We start from the raw sequence: 22,809 nt of genomic DNA, 5'->3' as shown, positions 1-22,809 counted from the left end.
CTCGGCCTCCCAAAGTGCTGGGATTACAGGTGTGAGCCACTGCGCCCGGCCTTTACTGCCCATTTATTTAATCAAACACTAATCTAGGTAGTGCTGCAAAGGTATTTTGTAGATGTAGTTAACATCTACAATCAGTTGGCTTTACATAAAGATTACTTTTCATACTGTGAATGGGCCTTATACAATCAGTTAGAAGCCTTAAGAGCAAAAACCGAGTTTTCCTAGAGAAGAAAAAATTCTGCCTAAAGACTGCAACATCATTTCCTGCCTGAGTTTCAGCCTGCCAGCTTCTCCTACGGATTCTGGACTTGCCAGCCCCACAATCATGTAAGCCAATATGCTAAAATAAATTTCTTAATATAATTCTTAATGTATATATCCTTTTGATTCTGTTTTTCTGGAGAAATCTGGCTTATACAGTCTCTTAACATGATTGTTTATCTGTCAATTTTTATTTTGTGGCTATGTTATTAGGTATAAACAAATTTACGATTATTTCATATTAAACCTGAAACTTTGATTATTCTGAAACGAGCCAGTCTTTGCTTTGATTTTGTAACTTTTGCTTTGCATAGTAGTTTTACCATCCCTTACTTTCAACCTGTCGATATCTTTATATTTAAAGTAAGCAGGTTGTTTAGCTTTGCTTGATATTATTACCTTCTCTGATGAGCTTTATATTTCAATTTGAATATTTAGTCTGTTTATATTTACTGTAATTCAAGGTTAAATCTACCATCTTACTATTGATTCCTATTTTCTCTGTTCTATGATTTTTTTTGTCCTTCCTTAAAGTTTTTGGGTTTATTTAAATTTTTCTAATTACATTTCTTCTATTAGCTTGTTATTTATATATTTTTTAAAAAATTGGTGTTTTCTCTAATTGGTGCAACATGCATTCTTGACTTATTAAAGTGCTATCGGTGCGTGTTTTAAAGGCACTACTGTAATTATGTATACAAGTAATGTTTATCTAGATTTACCACATAGACATTCTTATGATTGCTCTTCGTTACTTCCTGAATTTCCGTGCTTTGCTCTATGTTATTTACTATAATAAATGCATAACATTTATTGCCTATAGCTCTAAAGGCAAACAGGCAGTGCAGTTCCAATTTTATAGATGAGGAAACCAAAGCTCAGGGAAATATAGTGAGAAAGAGTATAGCTTGATAGCTAAAAGCATAAACTCTGGAATCCAGTAGAATATTCCGCTTACTGGCCGGGTGGGGTGGCTCACACCTGTAATCTCAGCACTTTGGGAGGCCGAGGCGGGCGGATCAAGAGGTCAGGAAATCCAGGCCATCCTGGCTAACACGGTGAAATCCCGTCTCTACTAAAAATACAAAAAATTAGCCGGATGTGGTGGCGGGCACCTGTAGTCCCAGCCACTCGGGAGGCTGAGGCAGGAGAATGGCTTGAACCGGGGAGGCGGAGCTCGCAGTAAGCCGAGATGGCACCACTGCACTCCAGCCTGGGCGATAGAGCGAGACCCCGTCTCAAAAAAAGAAAAAAAAGAATATTCTGCTTACTGATCTTATCATTTGGAGAAAGTTATTTCGTGCTGTAAGCTTCTCTTTATCTATAAAATATCAAATAATAACAACAACACTTACCTCATTCTGGTTGTGAGGGTGAATTAAGAAACGTTGAATGTTTCATGAGATGTCTGGCACATTGTAAGAACAATCCACATGTTCACATTGGTTATGATGATACCCAGCAGTGCCGTAATACGCACGTCATCCACTGTTGCTGCCCTGCCCACTGTGCTCCTCTAAGGGAAACGCTGCCTTCTAAAGCATGTTGAAGGAGGGGGAATTAAGCAATCATTGAGAAAGTAGTGGCACCACTTTGACCAGGGATGACTTCTGACCCAAGGGCAGCCAGAATATCAGGCAGCCTGTGTCCTTCAAAGTGGCCTGGCTTCTACAACAAATCTCTGCTCAAAAGGGATTATGGTGACTATCTAAGACCATCAACTCTCTCCCATTAGGATCTGAACAGGGAAAGACTGGAAGAATGGGCTGGTTGGTAGCTATGGGAGAAATATCAGAACATATAAAGAGAAAGGGAACAGTACCCTGAGAGCAGTGGCTGGAGCACAGCTGGCACTGTATTCTTGCAACAAATCCTGACTACTGGGTAAGCCTACAAGACTGAAAGGGCTTGCCCAGCACATCTTCCCAGAGTTGCACAGTTGTTAAGTGGTGGAGATGATACTTACTCTCAATAGTTCACACCGTGAAGACATGGTTTTTCTGCTCTGCCATTCAGCCTTCCCATCATTATCTAGGTTGTCTAGACAACTATCTAGACTGAGATATGGGACAGAGATATGCATAAAGTGCATTTATGTTGCCTAAACTTTGTAAATAGCATGAAATAAAAGCTAAATGGACTATTAGGAAATCAGGTTTTTGTTGTTGTTGCTGTTTAGGAAAAACATTTGAATGGAAAGCATGACAGGATTAACGTGTCTAATTTTAATTTTTAGACCTAAGTCACTAATATCCTTATTGAAATATGGATTCATCTAGATTGAATTTAATTTTACTATTTTGCATATAATTACAGAGTCTTGGAAACTGTGGGGGAAAGTGTGCCCAGTCAATCTCTGCTTTCTATAAATAAGAAACCAGTAACATTTAATTCAGAGAAAGTAAATGTTGGCTCATAAAGGAGCAGAATATTCCTCCTCTGTAAAATAAGGATAATAATAGTGACTGTTACCATTCGCTGGACCATCTCACTCCCATTCCCGTCCAGAACTCAGACCTCCCTGAATTCCAAAAGCAATGCCCTGGTGATAGAGAAAGTTCTCCGGATTGGAGTTTTGGGAAATGTTATAAATGACTTAATGTATCAATGCACAATGGAAGTAGAACTATGGTATCTTAAGTCTCATTCCAAGAAGAAATCATCCTAGAGGTTGATGACACAATCACCCAATGTATAGTATAATTCCTTTTCTAATCCTGTTCCAATACAAGCCTGGAAACTTAGACCCCATGGTTAGAAACAATGGCTGTTACTGGGAAAAACTGAAAGCTGACTTTTGAAATATAAAAGGTTTTCTTTCATGTTGTCATATCAATTTTCTGTTCTATTTTGTATTACCTTTATACTTGTAAAACCCTTTTTTCACTGTGAGATACACAAATATTCTGCTGCATATTCTTGTAAGATTTTTATGGTGGCTTATTTTTGACATTTAAATATTTAATCCACCTGGTATTTCTTTGGGGGTAATGTGTCAGAATACATGTCTAGGTTTACTTCATTATATTAATGTATGTATTCTTTTCCCAGAGTTTCTATTTCATTTCATCGTTCCAATAATCTATTCTTGTGCCAAAACCACATATTTTGTCTATATTAGTGTTATGTTTCTATATATAACAGGGCAAATCTCACTGGTTAATCTTTTCTGTTTTGCATTTAAAAATTTTTTTCTGAGCTCTACTTATAAATTCATTCTTCTAGATGAATCTTAGTTTTACTTGAACACATTTAATAATAAATCTCAGTGGAAGTTTAAGTGCAATTGTGTTAACCCTGTAAATGAATTTGGAAAAAATTGACATTTTTCTCATGTCATTTTTGCTGCTACTACCATTACTGTAGTCTAGCTACCTGTAGCCTCCCAAGTAGACAGACTACAGGCACATGCCTCCATGCCTGCCTAATTTTTTTTTTTTTGTAAAAATGTGATCTTGCAATGATGCCCAGGGTAGTCTCCAACTCCTGGCCTCAAACGATCCTCCTGCCTCAGCCTCCCAAAGTTCTGAGATTACCAGCATGAGCCACTGTGCCCAGCTTTCTTAATGTAGTTATAAGTTTTTTTGTTTTTATTTTTTACTAGCCTTTATATTGTTTGCAAAATTCTATATAAAGCTATTTAGGCACTTAATAGTTTGTGTTGCCATTATAAGTGGAAAATTATCTTCATTAAATATTATGAATGGTTTTATCCTAGTTTTCAGAACAACCATTAAATTTTATACATTCATTTTACATTTAACCACTTAATTTTTAAATGGGGGAGTGATTTTCTTGGCAGAGAACCATCATATTTTGTAAATGTTAACCAAAAAAGGTAAATTTTTTCTCTTTCCTAATGTTGCATATCTTAATATGTTGGCTAAAATTTCTAGAACATTCAGTGATAATGATGGTAGCAATCCTCTGGTTATTTGGTTCTTGGTATTAGTGAGAACATGTAAATATTTCATTGCTGGGTATGGCTTTGGCTATTAATGTAATATAGAGATTCTGTCTCATATTGAGAAATAATACTTATGTTCCTGGTTATGCTGCCTGCTTCTCCTCGCCTCTGATAATAATGACTAAACTAATAGTAGTAGCAGTAATGATGGCAGTAGTAATAGTAGCAATGATAGTAGTAGTAATGGTGGTGGTGGTAGTAGTAGTAATGGTAGGAGTAAATAGTAGTAGTAGTAACGACAGCGGTAGTAGTACTGGCAGTGGGAATAGTAGTCATGGTCGTAGCACTGGCGGTGGGAATAGTAGTCATGGTCGTAGCACTGGCGGTGGGAATAGTAGTCATGGTCGTAGCACTGGCGGTGGGAATAGTAGTCATGGTCGTAGCACTGGCGGTGGGAATAGTAGTCATGGTCGTAGCACTGGCGGTGGGAATAGTAGTCATGGTCGTAGCACTGGCGGTGGGAATAGTAGTCATGGTCGTAGCACTGGCGGTGGGAATAGTCATGGTGGTAGCACTGGCGGTGGGAATAGTCATGGTGGTAGCACTGGCGGTGGGAATAGTCATGGTGGTAGCACTGGCGGTGGGAATAGTCATGGTGGTAGCACTGGCGGTGGGAATAGTCATGGTGGTAGCACTGGCGGTGGGAATAGTCATGGTGGTAGCACTGGCGGTGGGAATAGTCATGGTGGTAGCACTGGCGGTGGGAATAGTCATGGTGGTAGCACTGGCGGTGGGAATAGTCATGGTGGTAGCACTGGCGGTGGGAATAGTCATGGTGGTAGCACTGGCGGTGGGAATAGTCATGGTGGTAGTAATGGCGGTGGGAATAGTCATGGTCGTAGTAATGGCGGTGGGAATAGTAATGATGGTAGTAATGGTGGTGGGAATAGTAGTAATGATAGTAGTAGTAGTAAGGGTGGGAGTAGGAGTAGTAATTATAGTAGCAGTAGTAGTAATGATAGCAGTAGTAGTAATGGTGGAGGTGGTAGTAGTAATGATAGTCGTGGTAATGGTAATAGTAGTGGTAATGATAGTATTAGTAGTGATGGTAGTGATGATAGTGGTGGTAGTACTAACGGTAGTGGTAATAGTAATGACAGTAGTAGTTATGATATTAGTAGTAGTAATGATAGTAGTAGTCTTGATAGTAGTGGCAGCAGTAGTGATAGCAGCTAGCATTTACTGAGCACTCATTAATACTTCACAAACATTTAATAGTCATCTTAATATCTATAATGTAGCACTGTTATTAATCCTAATTACACATAAAATGCAGAGGCTTAAAGACATCAACTTTCCAATGAGTGCTAGAGCTCAGCTTTGACCCTTGGTCTGCAAGAGTCTACAGTGTGGAACGCTAATTTTTGGTTACACAAAAAGCTGTGGTCCTCGTGCTTCATGTGCCCTCTCTCACAGGGATAGCCAACTCATGTTGGCTCTGCCTGTGCCCCAGGATGATCGCCCATGCAGACAGCAGCCCCCAGACTCCCTTGCTGGCTGCCCTCTGATTGTGTTTGGCCAGCGAGGGTCACTGGCATGCTATTGAGGGTGAGGTGAGAGAAGTAAAGGTACTTCATCCTCTCCATCTGTCACAGGTGTGATAGGCTGGGGCGAGTGTTACAGGCAGTAAAGGAATTTACCAAGACAGTTGTGGGTTAAGAAAGTCAGATTTATTAGAGAAAGTACAAAGATACAAGAGAGCAACAGGCAGCACAACAGAGAAGTTTGATAAGGTTATGCTGGAGAGGCTATGTACAGATAGGGTCATGCCGCTGGGGCTACCTGTGGAACAAGGTATTTGGGAACAGGATGTTGTGCAAGTAGGTTGTTTGTGGTTAGCTGTTTCTCAGAAAAATGGCTTGTCAGCCATCTCTTAGAACAGTGGCTCTCCCCAACCCTCATTCTTGTTCCTGCCAGCTAGAGCCCTTTTCTTGTATCTATTAACTTACCAGGACTCCATGTTCCCTGCTGACAGAACAACAATGACAAATCTTTGGCATTGGTATGGAGGTCTTATCTTCCAACTGCTTCCTGCTGACTGTGGGCACAGTGTGGGCCCTACCTGTGATTGTTGGTCTGTTGGAGGACCCTGTGGGTTATTGTCCTGAGTTATGGGACTTAATCTATTAAATGCTGCTGGAGGATAGAACTCAGGAAGAAAGAGTTTGTTAATATGGAATTGATGTCCAGTGAGTCTAGAGGAGATTCATGGGGTTCTCTGAGGGTGATTGGCTGCTATCCTTGCATCATTAGGAGTTTGCTGTGGAATTGCTACATTCTGGAAGAAACAAATTTAATCAGTAAATTAAAGAGACAAAGGACTGAAGAGGAGAAGTAGAAGTATAAATGCAGCTGTCCTAGTAAAGGAAGGAACCATGTAAGGGAGGGGAGAGCAAACTTAGAAAGAGTTACACAACCTCAGATATAAGGAATCTCAAGCCATTTAGAAGAATTATGATGGAAGAGGTCAACCTATAAAATACTATTGGGGGCAAAGGTCCCATTTGGAAGCCAGTAGGATTCCTGATCTGGAAGTTTATAAAGTGGCCATGCTGTATTACACAAGAAAATTCGATGTTTCCTTTTGAGAGTCTGGGAGTCAAGTTTATCCCAATGTTTTAGAATGCAGCCCAGCGGTGAGTCTGAGAGAATGGAAGAGCTTTGTCCCATGGGGGGATTGGAAAAGAATGTCTACTGGGGACACAAACCACAATTTCTCTTGGGGCCTCCAGCCAAGGAAAGGGGGTTCCACTTATGTCCACTGAGGAGCCTTGAGAGGCACTTTCCAAGGGGGCATCCCACCTATGGGAAAGGACCTCCCAGCATGAGAGCCTTACACTGGATGGATGAACACAGGGTGAGCAGCTTCAGGTCAGTCCAGGTATGAATTATACTGGGTGCTGAATCCAGGTATAAGGGGAAAAGGTTGAGGGAAGACTCACTGTTCTGGTGCTGTTTGGGATCATCTTGCTTAAAATGTCCAGAAAAGGATGGCTGGCTTTCTTCACAGGAGAAATTTAGAGTGAGAAGGAGGGGGTCTGAGTTCCCCAAAATGTGTGTGCGTTTGCCCTGGTCAAGCTGCCGCTGCCTATTGTGTTGCATGTAGGGATTGGGGACTTTTGACCAGAAGGGTTAGGAGAGAGCCATCCTCCATTCCAAGCAAGGCAGCCAAACCTGGTTCACTCCTTGGCCTTTAGGCTACACCAGGGAGTGGCCCTGGCCAGTTGCCATCAGCTGCCAGAGGGATACTAGAGTTTGCCCACCAGAAGACGGGAAAGGAAAGTAAACTCTAAACTCTCACTCGATCGGGCAGTGACGGTCAAACGTCTTTCCACTGGGACCTTCTGGTCCACCAGGGAGTAGCTGCAGTGGGGGGCCATCAGATGTCTCCAGGCTTGGATGCTGTCCACTGAGAGGTTGGAGCTGGAGAAGAGAAAAAACGGTGAATAGGGGAGAGGTCTCCGTATGGACCATCAAAATGCTGCTGGTGTGACTGGCTGGGTCCAGCATTGCAGGCAGTGAAAGAATTTACCAAGACAGTCATGGATAAAGAAAGGCAGATTTATTGTAGAAAGTGCGAAGATACATTGCAAGAGAACAATGAGTTGCACAGCAGAGAGGAGGATGTCTCGAAGAGTCAGGGGCTGGAGGGAAGTTTTATAGGCTTGTGCTGGAGAGAGTACGTGCTGATAGGATCATGCTGCTGGGTCTATGTGCGAAACAAGGTATTTGGGAACAGGGTGTTGTGCAAGTGGGTTGTTGTTGGTTAACCAGTTCTAAGAACAATGGCTTGTCAGCCATTTCTTAGAATGATGGCTCTCCGCCATCCTTGTTCCTGTTCCTGCCAGTTAGGGCTCCTTTTTTTTTTTTTTTTTTTTCGTTTTGAGACAGAGTCTTACTCTGTCGCCCAGGCTGGAGGGCAGTGGCGCGATCTCGGCCCACTGCAAGCTCCGCCTCCCGGGTTCACGCCATTCTCCTGCCTCAGCCTCCCGAGTAGCTGGGACTACAGGCACCCGTCACCACACCTGGCGATTTTTTTTTTGTATTTTTAGTAGAGACGGGGTTTCACCGTGTTAGCCAGGATGGTCTCGATCTCCTGACCTCGTGATCCGCCAGCCTCAGCCTCCCAAAGTGCTGGGATTACAGCCGTGAGCCACCGCGCCCAGCCCCCTGTCTTATATCTATCAACTTATCAGGACTACACACTCTTCTTGCCTAGGTATGAAGCCTATGATAGTGGAGTTCACAATAATAGCTCCTTCACCATAGCCTCCACACTGGGTCCCAGCACTAGCTCCTCCCTTTTTTCCTTTTGACCTGGGTGATGACAGCTTATCATGGTTGCAAGCATTATCCCTTATATATTTCCTTAACCTTGCCACGCCCATTATAAGTTGTCCTTTCCTTACAGTTTCTATTAAAAATCCTTGTAGGGACCATGACTGATTCAGAGCGTCTATTTGTTTTTAATTAAAAATACATCTTGTAAAATGCTGAGAAGGTAAAATAGGAGAATATTTCAGTGACCTTGAATTCGGCAATGACTTCTTAAATCCAAAAGCACAATCCATAAAAAAATTGATAAGTTGGACTTTGTTAAAATTTCAAACTTCTGTTCTGCAAATGACACTGTTCAGAGAATGAAAAAATAAGCCATAGACTGGGAGGATTTTGTGAAACACATGTCAGATAAAGGCTGGCATTTAAGATATACAAAGAACTCGTAAAACTCAACAATAAGAAACAGTCCAATTAAAAAATAGGCAAAAGATCTCAACAGATACCTTACCAAAGAAGATATACAGATGGAAAATAAGCGTATGGAAAGATGCTCAACATCATTAGAGACTTTCAAATTAAAACGAGATATTACTACACACCCATTAGAATGACCAAAATCCCAAACATAAACACCACCAAATGCTGATGAGAATGTTGTGCAACAGATCCTCTTACTCATTGCTAGTGGGAATGCAAAATGGTATGGCCACTTGGAAAGTGATTTTGGCAGTTTCTTACAAAATTAGGTATACTCCTACTCAGTAGTAACACTCCCTCATATTTACCCATATGAATTAGAAACTTACATACAGAAAAAAAAAACCTGCACATGAATGTTTACAGCAGCTTTCCTCTTAGCTACCAAAATTTAGAAGCAACCCAGATGTCTTTTAATAGGTGACTGAACAAATAAACTATGGTACATCCACATCCATACAATGGAATACTATTTAGTAATGAAAAGAAATGAGTTGTCAAGCCACAAAAAGATATGGAGGAGGCTTAAACACATGTTGTTAAGTGAAAGAAGCCAATCCGAAAAGGCTACATAGATTCCTACTCTATGACATTTTGGAAAAGGCAAAACTTTGGAGACAGTAAAAAGATGAGTGGTTGCTGGGGATTGGAGGACAGGGAGAGATGAATAGGTAGTACAAGGGGGATTTTTAGGGCAGTGAAACTATTATTACATAAGATAGTTTAGTGGTGGGTACTCATCACTATACACTTGTCAAAATCCCTAGAATGTACAATACCAAGAGTGAAACCTAAAGTAAACTATTGATTTTAGTTAATAATAGTGTATCAATATTAGCTCATCAATTATAATAAATGTGCCACATCAATGCAAGATATTGATAATAGAGGAAACTGTGGTAGGGAGAGGGAGTATATGGGAACTTTGTATTTTCTACTCAATATATCTGTAAAGCTAAAACTACTCTAAAAAAAAGGCTTATTAATTTTTAAGTGTATCTTAATTATTAATGTGTTTTCAGCATGGGTAGAAATAATTGTGTAGTTTTCCCTTTGAACTGTAGCTATATCAATTCAACTGATAGATTGCCTAGTGTGAAGTGAGTCTGCATACCTAGAATAATTCTACTTAAAATGGTACGGTCTCATTTTTATTTAGCATTGAAATTGATTTATTAGAATTTCCTTTAGAATTTTTGCACCTATATTCGTAAGTGAGAGTGTCGCATGTGCTATTTTTTTTAGTTGCATGGTTGTAGTGCTTTCTCAAGCTTGGTAACAAGTTAATCTAATGTCAAAAATAAATTGAGATTCAAATATAACCAATTATTATGCATATGCCCTCTATTATATATAGCATAAAGTAATTTTATATGATACAACCTAATCTTGTAAAATCTTGCAGTAAATTTTAAAATTTCTGAATAATCCTTTTAGTAATATGCATAGTAATAGGCCTATTCAGATATTCTACTTCTTAAGTAAAATATTATAATTTATATTTGGCCAGAAATTATACTTTTCATTAAAACTATCAAATTTATTTATGGAAGGCATATTTTTACAGTTTCCCTTATTTTTGTAGTTTCCTTTGAATCTGTAGTCATGTCATTTTTTCACTCTCACATTTGTGCCTTTTAATTTGAATCAAATTTATTTAATTAAAATAATAAACATTGAAAGTAAATACATGTCTTTTGTTGGGTTTTTATTATTAAAATAACCACCTTTAAGATTTATTAATCTATCAATTTAACTGTTTTCCCTTTTTTTGATAATTTAATTTCAGCATTTATTTTTGGTAACCCAATCTCCCGTGAATCTTAGGTTTTGTTATTTTCTTAATGTCTTATGATGAATAAGTAGTTTTAAAATTTTTAAATATTTATTATTTAGTAGTACTATTTAAGGATATGAATTTGCTTCAGAAAGAAACTTGACCTCATCTGCTAAGTTTTAGCAGTTTAACTATAATGTACCTTAGTATGATTTTCTTTTTTCTTAAACCCTACTTGGGGTTTGCTGAGCTACTTAGGGTTTCTTGAATTTTTGAATTGATGTATTAATATTTTATCCATTTTGGCAAATGCTTTGCCATTATATCTTCAGTTGTTGCTTTTGGCCCATTGTCTCTCTCCCGCTTCCCCTCTTAGTTCCATTACACATACGCGGTTTTCCTAAGACTCATCCATCTCTCGTCCTTCCCTGTTTCTCAAGGAAGACCCTTCAAGGATTTGGGCTGAGAGACTAGTGGGTCACTCTCCCTCAAACATGGAAGACTGTGGCAAATCCACCTTCTAGATTTGAGCTTGGATCTTTAGCTCCCATATCCTGCAGCTTTAAATGTGGCAAAAATCTTGGAGGACCAGTTGGCAGACGCTGTCCCTCTGGGGAAATACAGTCTCTCAAGCACTTGGAGAATAAAGCAGATTTTACTCTGTCTTTTAGGAACCCTTAGCCTAACTCTCGAGTCCTCCATGTTCATCTCCAGCACACAGAGAATTTCTTGGGGAAAACACCAATTAAGTCTGTGCTTCTCAAGTTATATAATCTTTTGCGCCCGTACCAGCCCTGAGTGACCAACAAAAACATCTCTGGTTTCTCTCCCTGGTGTGGGCCATATCTGATCATGAGGCCTTACTAAACATTAGCAAAATTCCTACTGTTCTAGAAGTCTCTTCCTGTGAAATTCCAGTTCATCTAATTATTGTTTCTACAACTGTATGATGACTTGAAACAAGATTTTGGTCATTTGTCTGGCTTTTTGTCCAGTAATTGTGTTGGGAACATTGGGCAATCGCAACATCTACATTCCACTTGGAAGTTGAAGTCATAGTACAAGTTTTTTTTTTTTTTTTTTTTTTTTTTTGAGACAGAGTCTTGCTCTGTAGCCGAGGCTGGACTGCAGTGGCGCCATCTTGGCTCACTGCAAGCTTCGCCTCCCGGGTTCAAGTCATTCTCCTGCCTTAGCCTCCCAAGTAGCTGGGACTACAGGCGCCCGCCACCACACCTGGCTATATTTTTTTTTTGTATTTTTAGTAGAGATGAGGTTTCACCGTGTTAGCCAAGATGGTCTCTATCTCCTGACCTCGTGATCCACCCACCTTGGCCTCCCAAAGTGCTGGGATTACAGGCGTGAGCCACCGCACCTGGCCAACAAGTTTTTTTTTTTTTAACAGCTCTATTGAGATATAATTCATATGTGACACAATCCACCCATTTAAAGTATATGATTCAATGACTTTTAGTATATTCACAGAGTTCTGCAATTACAACAATCAATTTTAGAACATTTTCATGACACTACAAATAAACCTTGCACCCCTTAAAAATCACCCTCAGTTGCTCCAGCCCCTGTAGCCCAAGGCAAGCATTAATCTACTTCATTTTATATAAATTCCTTTATTTTGGAAATTTAATATAAACGGAATCATACCATATGGGGTTCTTTGTGACTGGCTTCTTTCACTTAGCTTCATGTCTTCAAGGTTTGTCTCAGCTGTAGCACATGTCAGCACTTCATTTCTTTTTTTTTTTTTATCACGGAAGCATGTTTCATTATAAGAATATACCACATTTTTAAATCCATTCATCAGTTCATGAATATTTGGGTAGTTTCCACTTTTTGGCTATTACGAACAATGCTACTATGACCATTTGTATACAAGGTTTTGTGTGGATGTATGTTTTCATTTCTCTTGGGTATATACCTGGGAGTGGAATTGCCAGCCTGTTTTCCAAAGTGGCTGCACCATTTTACATTCATAGCAGCAGTGTATGAGAATTCCAGTTTCTCCATCCATATTCTTGCCAACACCTGTTTTTATCCATCTTTTTTGTTATAGGCATCGTCACAGGTGTGAAGTGGTATCTCATTATGGATTTGATTTAAATTTTGCAGATGGCTGATGATGTCAAGCAACCCTTGATGTGCTTATTGGCCATTTGTATATCTTCTTAAAAGAACTGTCTATTCAAATCCTTTGCTAATTTTTAAAAGTGAGTTATTTACCCTTCTATTATTGAGTTGTAATAATTCTTTATATATTCTAGGTACGAGTCCCTTATAACAGTGGTCCGCAACATTTTTGACACCAGAGACCAGTTTCATGAAAGATATTTTTCACAAAATTGGAACAGGGGGTGGGAAGCGCAGGGGGAGGGGCACGGTTTTGGGATGAAACCGTTGCACCTCAGGTCATCAAACATTGGGGTCTCATAAAGAGTGTGCAACCTAGATGCCTCGTGATACGGTTTGGCTGTGCCCCCACCCAAAATCTCATCTTGAATTATAATTCACATAATCTCTGTAATCCCCATGTGTCAAGGGTAAGACCCGGTGGAGGTAATTGGATCATGGAGGTGGTTTCCCCCAAGCTGTTCTTGTGATAGTAAGTGAGTTCTCACAAGATCTGATGGTTTTATAAGTGTCTGGCATTTCCCCTGCTTGCACTCACTCCATCCTGCCGCCCTGTGAAGAAGGTGCCTGCTTCTCCTTTGCCTTCCACCATGATTGTAAGTTTCCTGAGGCCTCCCCAGCCATGCCGGAACTGTGAGTCAATTAAACCTCTTTACTTTATAAATTACCCAGTCTCAGGTATTTTTTCACAGCAGCATGAGAATGAACTAATACGCCTTGCAGGCACAGTTCACAATAGGGTTTGCACTCCCATGAGAATCTAATTCTGCTGCTGATCTGACAGGAGGCAGAGCCCAGGCAGTAATGCTCACTTCCCTCAACTCATCTCCTGCTGTGCAGCCTGGTTCCTAACAGGCCAGGGACCGGTACAGTCTGTGGTCTGGGGCTTGGGGACCCCTGCTTTATAAGATACATGATTTGTAAAAATTTTCTCCCATTCTGTGGATTTTCCTTTCACTTTCTTGATGGCATTCTTTGAAACGCAAAAGTTTTTAATTTTGATGATGTCCAATTTATGTATTTTTTTCTTTTGCAGCTTATACTTTCGATGTCTTATCTAAGAAACCATTGTCTATTCTAAGATCATGAGGATTTATGCTTATTTTCTTCTAACAGTTTTAGAGTTTTAGCTCCTCCATTTTGCTAATTTTTGTATGTGAGATAGGACTTCAACTCATTCTTTCTTGTGTGGGTATCTAGTTCTTCCAGCTCCACTTGCTGAAAGGCCTTTTCTTTTCCCATTTAATTGTCTTGGTAAAGAAATTTTAACATATAGTTTTACATGGTCATTACTTTCTAAATGGTTCGTAGTAGTAACTTTCATTTTCTTTTTCTTTTTAGCTAATATTTACAAGGTTTTCTTTTTATTCTAAAATTACTGGATTTTTTGATATGTTTTATTCCCATTAGTTTTTATTTTTATTACATAGTCATGATAGAGTGTGTCATATACAAATAAAATTTTTTAAAATCCTGTAGACTACATAAGATATAGTTTTTGTTAAGGTTTTCCAAAACCTTGGAAAGGTATATTGTTTAATATACACTAATTAAATCTAATTAATTACATTATTAAAGTCCTCTACCATCTTAGGTATATTTTTGGTCATCTTGTTTTATATTATTTGTTCTTCTTTTCTTTTTTTTTTTTTTTTGAGGTTGGAGCAAGAGTTTGATGAGCAATTGAAGAAAGCTCTCCACCATGGAGAGGGGGCCCAAAAGAGGGTTGCCCTATTTTGGGTCTTCTTGATTTATAAATACTGAGAGCAAAACATTAAAAATTATTTATTATCCCTTGTATTTCCAAATACTTTCATTTTAAAGATAAATGTTTCATTAATTAAATTTTATGACAATTTTATCGTCCCTGTGATTTTTAAAAATGTGTCCATATAAAATGACCGTCTTTGCATCATCTAATGCTTTTTTACTTGGAATTCTACACTGTTACTTTCTTTTGATTTGTGTTGTTTGAGATACCTTTTCACAAGCCTAAATTTTTAATTCTCTTTGTTATTTTATTTATTGTATTAATTTTTCCCTTTAATAAGAAAGGTTAAATATTTTATTTAAATTTTAACTATTTAAATTTACTTTCATAATTGATAACTGTCATATTTTATTATAAATAGTAATAATAATAATAAACATGATTTGAGCTTCGATTGTGAGCCAGACACTGACAAATACTTTTTGAACATTATCTTATTAATCTTCAAAATTAACCTATGGTTAGGTTTGTTATAACCCACATTTTATAGATGAGAAAATAATAGACTTTAGGGAGTTAGCATTTCATATCTTTATTTTCCTGCTTGTGTGCTTTTATTTTCTTGTTTCTTCTTTTTGTAAGTTGATTATTTTTAATGTCTTTGTACTTCTAATAACTAGAAAGGGGTATATTTTGTTTTTAATTATCTGATACGTTTCTTCAAATCTGAGAACATGGACTTGAACCAATATTTATCTAATCAGTGTTGCCAACATAAAACAGTTTCTACTGATGCTTCTTTATGGAAAATTAGGAAACTGGCTGCTTTTTATTCCTTGGCCTTCTTCTCCAACTAATTTTTAACTTTGGTGTAATAATCTAATATTTTAAAAGTGCATAAGTGTGTTTGCGGCTGTGTGTTTGTGAGAGAGGGAAAGACTGGAGACTCTTCTTTTTCAGGAGCATTTTCAAAATATTTACCCTATGGTTTCAAGAGTATTTTCAATAATTGCAACTTTTAAAAATGAACCTGAATGTTCTTTATTTACCACAATTTTCATATTACCAAGTTTTTTACTTTGCTCTGATGTAATACATATTCAATTATTATTTCTTTATTTTTCTCCAAAATGGCATGGAAGTGAACTACTTCCTAAAGACTTGACTATTTACTTTGACCTTTACGGATGAGTGAAAATTTGTTTAGTCTAGATTCTTGGGTTACAACCTTTCTTTTTTAAATCTCTGTAAATGTTACTTTTATTTATATCTGATGTTCACTGCTATGGAAAAGTCTGAGACAAATATTATTTTTATTAAATTGTAGGTAGATTGACTTTTCTGCTGAAATACTTGGGGAGTGAGCTTTTATAAATTTTACAAAACTGTGTCCAGGTCTATGGTTTTAGTCAACTGATAATAGATGAAGTATTTTGATTCACAGATTTAAATTATTCAGGTGAAAACATGTTCTTTTATTTTAGCTTTGATTAGTTTTCCTGTTCTATTTGTTATATTAAAACATACAGACACACACACACACACAGAATATAATTTATTAGTTCTTTCTTTTATTTTTATTGTCTCTGTGTTTTGAGTATTTTCCTCCCTTCAAAGTTTTGTTTTATCTGAGTACTATGTGGTTTCAATTTTACATTTATATCTTAGATCTTTTAGAATTTCCTCTTAAGTATAATGTGAAGTATGGGTCTACGTTTTTCTCTTACAAATGAAACCAATTGTTTCAACATTATTTACAAGAAAGTTCATAATTTCCCCAATAAATAATGAAAGTTCATAATTTCTATAGTAATTAATGAAAGCTCATTATTTTCTATAGTAATTAATGAAAGCTCATTATTTCCCCAAATTTATACATTCCCAAGTGAAAGTCTGTGTATAACAAAGGATGCATTCATCCTTTATCAAACACAAATTTTTTATATACTTGGATCTACTTTCTATTCTGTTTCATTGGTCTGTCTATTCATGGAACATTTCCAGAATCGTTTAAATGCAGCAGCTCAATGCTATATTTTAATACCTGATAGGGTTAGGGCTGCCCCCCACCCAGTTTATCTTCTTTTTCAGGAGTTTCTTAGCTATTATTCCATCTTTATATTTCATATGAATTTTAGAATCGAATGTCTAGATCGAGGGGGAAAAAACCAAACTTGTTGCTATTTTCATTGTGATTGTATTGTTTATTCATTCTTTTTGGGAAAATTGGCAAGTTTATAATGTTGACTTGTTCTGTCCATGAACAAGGGGCATTTTCTTTATGGTTCAAGTTGATCATGGGTCTTCCAGGAGAGTTTTCAAGGCTTATTCATGAGTTTTTTTCCCACATTTCTTGCAACTTTTTTTTTTTTTTTTTTTTTTTTTTTTAAAGACAGAATCTTGCTCTGTCGCCCAGACTGGAGCGCACTGGCGCAATCTCGGCTCACTGAAACTTCACCTCTTGGGTTCAAGCGATTCTTCTGCCTCAGCCTCCCGATTAGCTCGGATTACAAGCTTGCACCACCATGCCTGACTAATTTTTTTATTATTAGTAGAGACAGGATGTCACCATATTGGCTAGGCTGGTCTCAATCTCCTGACTTCATGATCTGCCCACCTTGGTCTCCCAAAGTGCTAGGATTACAGGCATGAGCCACCGCACCTGGTCACAACATTTATTTTAAGTATTTTATATTTTTTTGTTGCCCTTGTAAGTGGGGTATATTTTTTCATTGCTTTCTTCTACTGTGTGGAGGTGGCCACAGTGCTTCCTGATGTATAACATTTCTTCCTATGACTTCTAGCTTTTGCTATCTTTTCCCCTTTACCAGCAAGCCTCCACATTGCCTGCTTCTTTCCTAGAAGACTTACACCTCTGGTCCTTTGAAACATCAAGCCTCTTTCTTTCAATTCCACAGTAGTCAGTGGATCCCTGAGGCCTCATGTCCCTGTTCTCTATGTCCCATCTCAGTACACTCCTGAGATCCACCCTTATTCTCTTGGGGGGGTGCTTTCTCTTTTCCTCCCTGCTACATCCCCAAATGCAGTCACACCTCTTCCATCCTTGTCCATCAGAGAGACTTTAGTCAGGAGTCTGAAACTGATTCAGCTGGTTTGAGAGTTTCTTCCCATTACACTTATAGTCTATACTATTCTTTGTCTTCTAGTTTTGTTGTACATGAGGGTTAGGGGTGATATTTCTTAATATCCTCATTGATCAGTTTTGCTTTCAAAGGATATATGGAGAGATACAGATTCAGGTAGCTACTATTGAAGATGGGAAGTGCTACCTACAGCTTTCCAGTTTGAAGAGCGTGTCATCATTGTTTGTTTTTGTTTATGGTGATAGCAAGTTAAGTAAGTACTACATCAATACTAAGCAAGAGAAAACCAATAAGCCTCAAATAATTTGGTCAACTAGCTTAGAAATTAGATATTAATTTAATGCCATTTTTCCTTTGTAATTTAAGTTCTCTTGCAAACTCCATCTTGTAAGAACCAAGAGTGGTTCCTTTCCCTTGTCCCCTTTTCCACCCCCAGAACTCTTTAATTAATTGATATTTACTTTGCATTACCATTGAAAATTCACTAAGAAATTGCATACCTAGTTTATTAGAGATTATGAACATGTTTATGAGATAAAACACTCATTAGTACAACTCTCATTGAAATTAGTGTAGTACATCAAATGATCATCAGTCAGTAATTCCGGCTATGAGGTTGACAAAGAAACAAAGTGATAGATGTGTGTGTGTGTGTGTGTGTGTGTGTATATATATACACATACACAATAAGATAAAATATGCAGAGAACTCTTTTCCTTACATATTTGAAATCAAGAAATTTTCCCTCAGAGTAAGGCATCAAAAACTTTCCTTTTCTGTCAGCCTGTGAAGGAGATAAATTGCTTTTGAAAATTCGAAGATGGATAAATCCCATTTTCAAAACAGCTTGGTGGAATTCAGTTAGCTTTTGATATATTATTGCCTCTGATGTTTCTAGATGCCTATTTATTAAAGCAAATGCATAGACAAAGAAAGACTATTTTTACTTTGTTCAATCAAAGGTGAGCTTAAGGGAGCAAAATAGGGTTACCTCAAATAAGTTTCTACAAAGATGAAGGATTTTACGTGTGGGTGGATCATTTTTTTCCTGAGAAATTAATTACTATCTTTAGTCATATAATCATTATTTCCTTTGAATATGACCTTTTTCAGCATTCTTTTTGACAAATAAAATTTTGATTTTGAATAATCACTAAGATACCATTATTTGAATTACATTTAATATTTTAAATAAATGAACTCAACATTCTAGTTTTAAAAATTAACAAACTCAAAAAGTCTGGGATCTACTACAGTAGGATCCCTCTTGCTTCTCCCTAATTCTTTTAATTAGTGATGTCACATTGTAAATTTGCCTTTTTTTCTTATCCCTTGTGCGTATAGATGTGTAATTTCTTGGTGCTCAATTTGTATTTGCATTTTCTTGTATGTACACAGAGCTCAGGTACTAAGACTTTCCCCTCATGGCTCCCTGCTGATCCCTGGAGCTCGGAGCTCACTTTTTCTCACTGGGGCTATCTCTTCTCATAGTTGGCCCCAATCAAAAGAGATGGAGAACTTCTGCCTTGTTTCCTCTTTGGTCCATTTTCCGCAAGTCTTTTTCTCTTCCACATTCCTCCTGCTATCAGCTTGCTGCCTCCCCGGTGGGGCCGGAGTTTGGCTGAGGTTAGAACAAACAGCCTGCCTGAAATCATGTTCGACATCAATAATGTCTCCATACCTTGTAACTTTTTCCAAGTTTTTCTAATGCAAGGTCCAGTATCTTTCTGAAAAAGAGAATGTTCTGATAACTGATTTCAGTCTCACCTATCACCATTTAATGTGACACTTGCGTTCTCTAACGTCTAGTGCAACATGGTGTCTCTAAATATACTCACAACTGCCCATTTCCATGTGTATCTTAAGAGTTGGAACTGGAAATGCCTCTTTTAATATAATTCACTCCTTTCTCCAATTAATATAATTTACCACTCTAGATGAGAAAGTGATCCTTCATCTCCACAAATTGGGGGCATATTCCTGCCCTGAGTACCCCACAGGGACATGTGATCATTCACTACTTGGGGAGAAGTAAAGACATTTCTATGTCCTATATTTCAAACTACTTTAGCCTCTGTTTTATTTATAGGTCAATTTGCTGAACTCCTTAAATCACTCAGGCTAGCCATTTTGGTTCATATTGTTTGGAGATCCATGAAAATAAAAGAATAGACTGTCAAGTTTTGTCCAAGATTTCTCCTCAAAAAGACTTCATCCAATTAATACAAAATGTATACTTTGCTTAATAGCTGAATTGTCAAGCATATTTATTTTATGATGTAATTAAGACCAGTTCATGGATTTACAAGGAAATCATATTCAGTTCTACAAGAGAAAGGACTTTCTAACACTCAAACCCCTGGAACGTAAAGTAAGTGGGTTGAGGACTGGGGGTGGGTGTGGGTGGGGTTGGGTTCAGCAGAAGTCAGCTGGTCCCTGGTGATTCAGTGGATTCCAGTGCAGCACGAGGAACTTTAAACAAAGCAGGCTCTCAGGTCCCTTCCTTCTCTGACAGCTGAGACTCTGAGATAACCAAGCGCAGGACAAAAGCTACATAATGTTTCAGACAAACCAAATAAAAATACCATTTTCAAAGGTATCCTCAGATGACTCACGTTGAAGGATTTAGATTTAGTCTTGCATATTTTCCCACTGCACAGTTGGTTTTATCATTGCACTTGGGTTTATTATTCTTGCTTTGCCTCATTCTTCTTTCTGTCTGTCTCATCAAAGTCTTTCTCATCATTTGAAACAATGAGCAAGAAGAACACAAACATCTTCCTCATTTCTTTTCCTAACACGATCTCAGGTGGAATGGAAGGGTGACGGAGGTGACAGCAGATATATCAGATATATACTGTTGTGATATGCTTGCAAAATGCCTAGATGACAAGGTGGAAGGGAAATAAATAAGTGTAGCCTACCTCTTTTTCCCCATCTTCAGCACTGCTATATTTTTCTTTTTCTTTTTTTTTTGACATTTTTCGTCGTTATAAATGCCTAGGGGAGTTTAGTAATAACATAAAGGGCCAGTTTATACCCTCCTTAGGGAGCCAACATACTAACGAGAAAAGTATATATACAAGTACTTAGAAACCTTATGCTCCAAAGGGTAGAATAAAATGAAAATAAAAGTAATTTAGAGTAAAAGCAAAAGGCATTGATAAAAGTGTAGACTGCCCCCACTCCCCTGCCACCCACCCCACAATCTGTCAAGAGCTAACTGTGTGGCTTTGAACCAGACTCTCTGGGACTTAGTTTCCTCATTTGTTAAAAAAAAAAGCCCTGAGAATCTTCCAGTTTCAACATGCAAATTTTTGTGATTTTATGAGTTGCCATGATTTTGTGGACAGCATGTCAATAACTAGTCAGAAGTGGGAAATATCTGGAGGTTGTTCTAATCTCTGGAGGCCTGGATCCCTCCTAAGACACCCTTGATGGCCAAAGTCAGACTGAGCCTTCTGCTGGACAGATTGCTAGACTCCTGCATCATGGTATGCCTTAGCTTTTTATGCCTCAAAGCTATTTCAGCACTTTTCTGCTGGCTTTCCTCCTCCAGAGAGAATGGGCAGATAGAGAAGTCAATACATCAGCATTTCCTTCCTCTTTACTAATAACACAAAAATGGTTTTACTAATAGCAACAAGTAGATGGTGGCTTATTTATAGATTTTTCTTTTTCTTGCTTAGAAGCTGGTAAAGGCTCTCGGGTAAAGGAAATGACTTGGGACATCTGGCTCCTGTTCTGACATGTAAATACTTTGGAAATCATAATTTTATTCTTACAACAAAAAAGCTGGACTTTTTCTTGGAAAATCAATTATATTTCTTGGAACCATGAGAGAATTGTGGCTTTAGGGCAAACTGCCACTCCCAAATCTGGGGAAATATAGCCAAGATCTGCTTACCTGGAGCAGAAGCCACATGAGGCATAAACTCATAGGTACACTCAAATGGAAATTTTGATAAACCAAGAGTGTAGACTAGCATGAGAGTCAGAAACTTCCAGGGGTCCCCAGTCCTCAGGGACCCCATACCATCATTGGCTTTACCTTTAGGAAATTCACAGGTTCTCAAGATGAAGATCTGCAAGATCTCTTCAAGGTTCTGGCAAGAGAAGGGGGAGAGTAATCTTTGTGAAATGTGTCTGCAACAAAGGCCTATGCTCCAAGAGAAAATACTTTGCCAGAGTCATATTCCAGAGGAAAGCACCCCCCAAAACTTTCTGTCTACTTTATAGGGGACAAAAGATCCCCATAGTCAAAAAGGACCATGGCTTCCAGGAAGTAGGCTCGGGAGGCTGCAGACAGGAAAGGGAGTAGGAGGCAGGGGGAAAGGACCGTACCAAAGGAGAAAGCTTGTAACAGTTATAGCCCCAAGACACAGCCCCATTAAAAGACTGAGATGTATTAATAAAGTTAGAGAATGCTTCTCCTCCCCTGCACCTTACCATCACATCAGCAGGAATACAGTATAAACAGCAGAGCACAGCTGAAAGAGGTGACACAGACTCTCTCTAAGAAGGAGTACTTAGGGAAGCCCAAAGGCAAGAGATGAGACAAAGAAAAAGACACTAGAGAAATTTGAAACCTCTGGCTATATTTATATTTGTAACATACAACTGTAGCAAACACTAAACACAAACGTATTTCTGCCAGACGACCATTAATTCTTACACTAAATGCCTATTTACTTCACTTCCTATTACTCGATACATTGTATCTACTTTCAACAAAAAATTATAAGACATGTCAAATGACAAGAAAAAAACATTCTGAAGAGACAAAACAATATTAAGAACTAGACTCACATATGAAACATATGTTGTAATTATTATGGAATTTAAAGTAACTATGATTAATATATTAAGGTAATTAATGGAAAAAGTAGACATGAAAGAACAGATGGATAATGAAGTAGAGAGATGGAAACTCTAGAAAAGTATCAAAAGGAAATGCTAGAAATGAAAAACACTAACAGAAATGAAGAATGCTTCTGATAGGCTCATTAGTGGACTAGATACAGCCAAATAAAGAATCAGTGAGCTTGAAGATAGATCAATGAAAACTTTCCAAACTGAAATTCAAAGA

At 38.0% G+C, this 22,809-nt stretch overlaps 1 pseudogene; it reads left to right on the top strand.

Moving 5' to 3' along the window:
• Nucleotides 1-22,809, top strand: part of LOC129022557 (Down syndrome critical region protein 4-like) — a 67,685-nt pseudogene that overhangs the window by 610 nt on the left and 44,266 nt on the right.

The sequence above is a fragment of the Pongo pygmaeus genome, chromosome 22 (genome assembly GCF_028885625.2).
Source record: "Pongo pygmaeus isolate AG05252 chromosome 22, NHGRI_mPonPyg2-v2.0_pri, whole genome shotgun sequence".
Lineage (NCBI taxonomy): Eukaryota > Metazoa > Chordata > Mammalia > Primates > Hominidae > Pongo > Pongo pygmaeus.
This window is presented reverse-complemented; position numbering and strand designations above follow the sequence as displayed.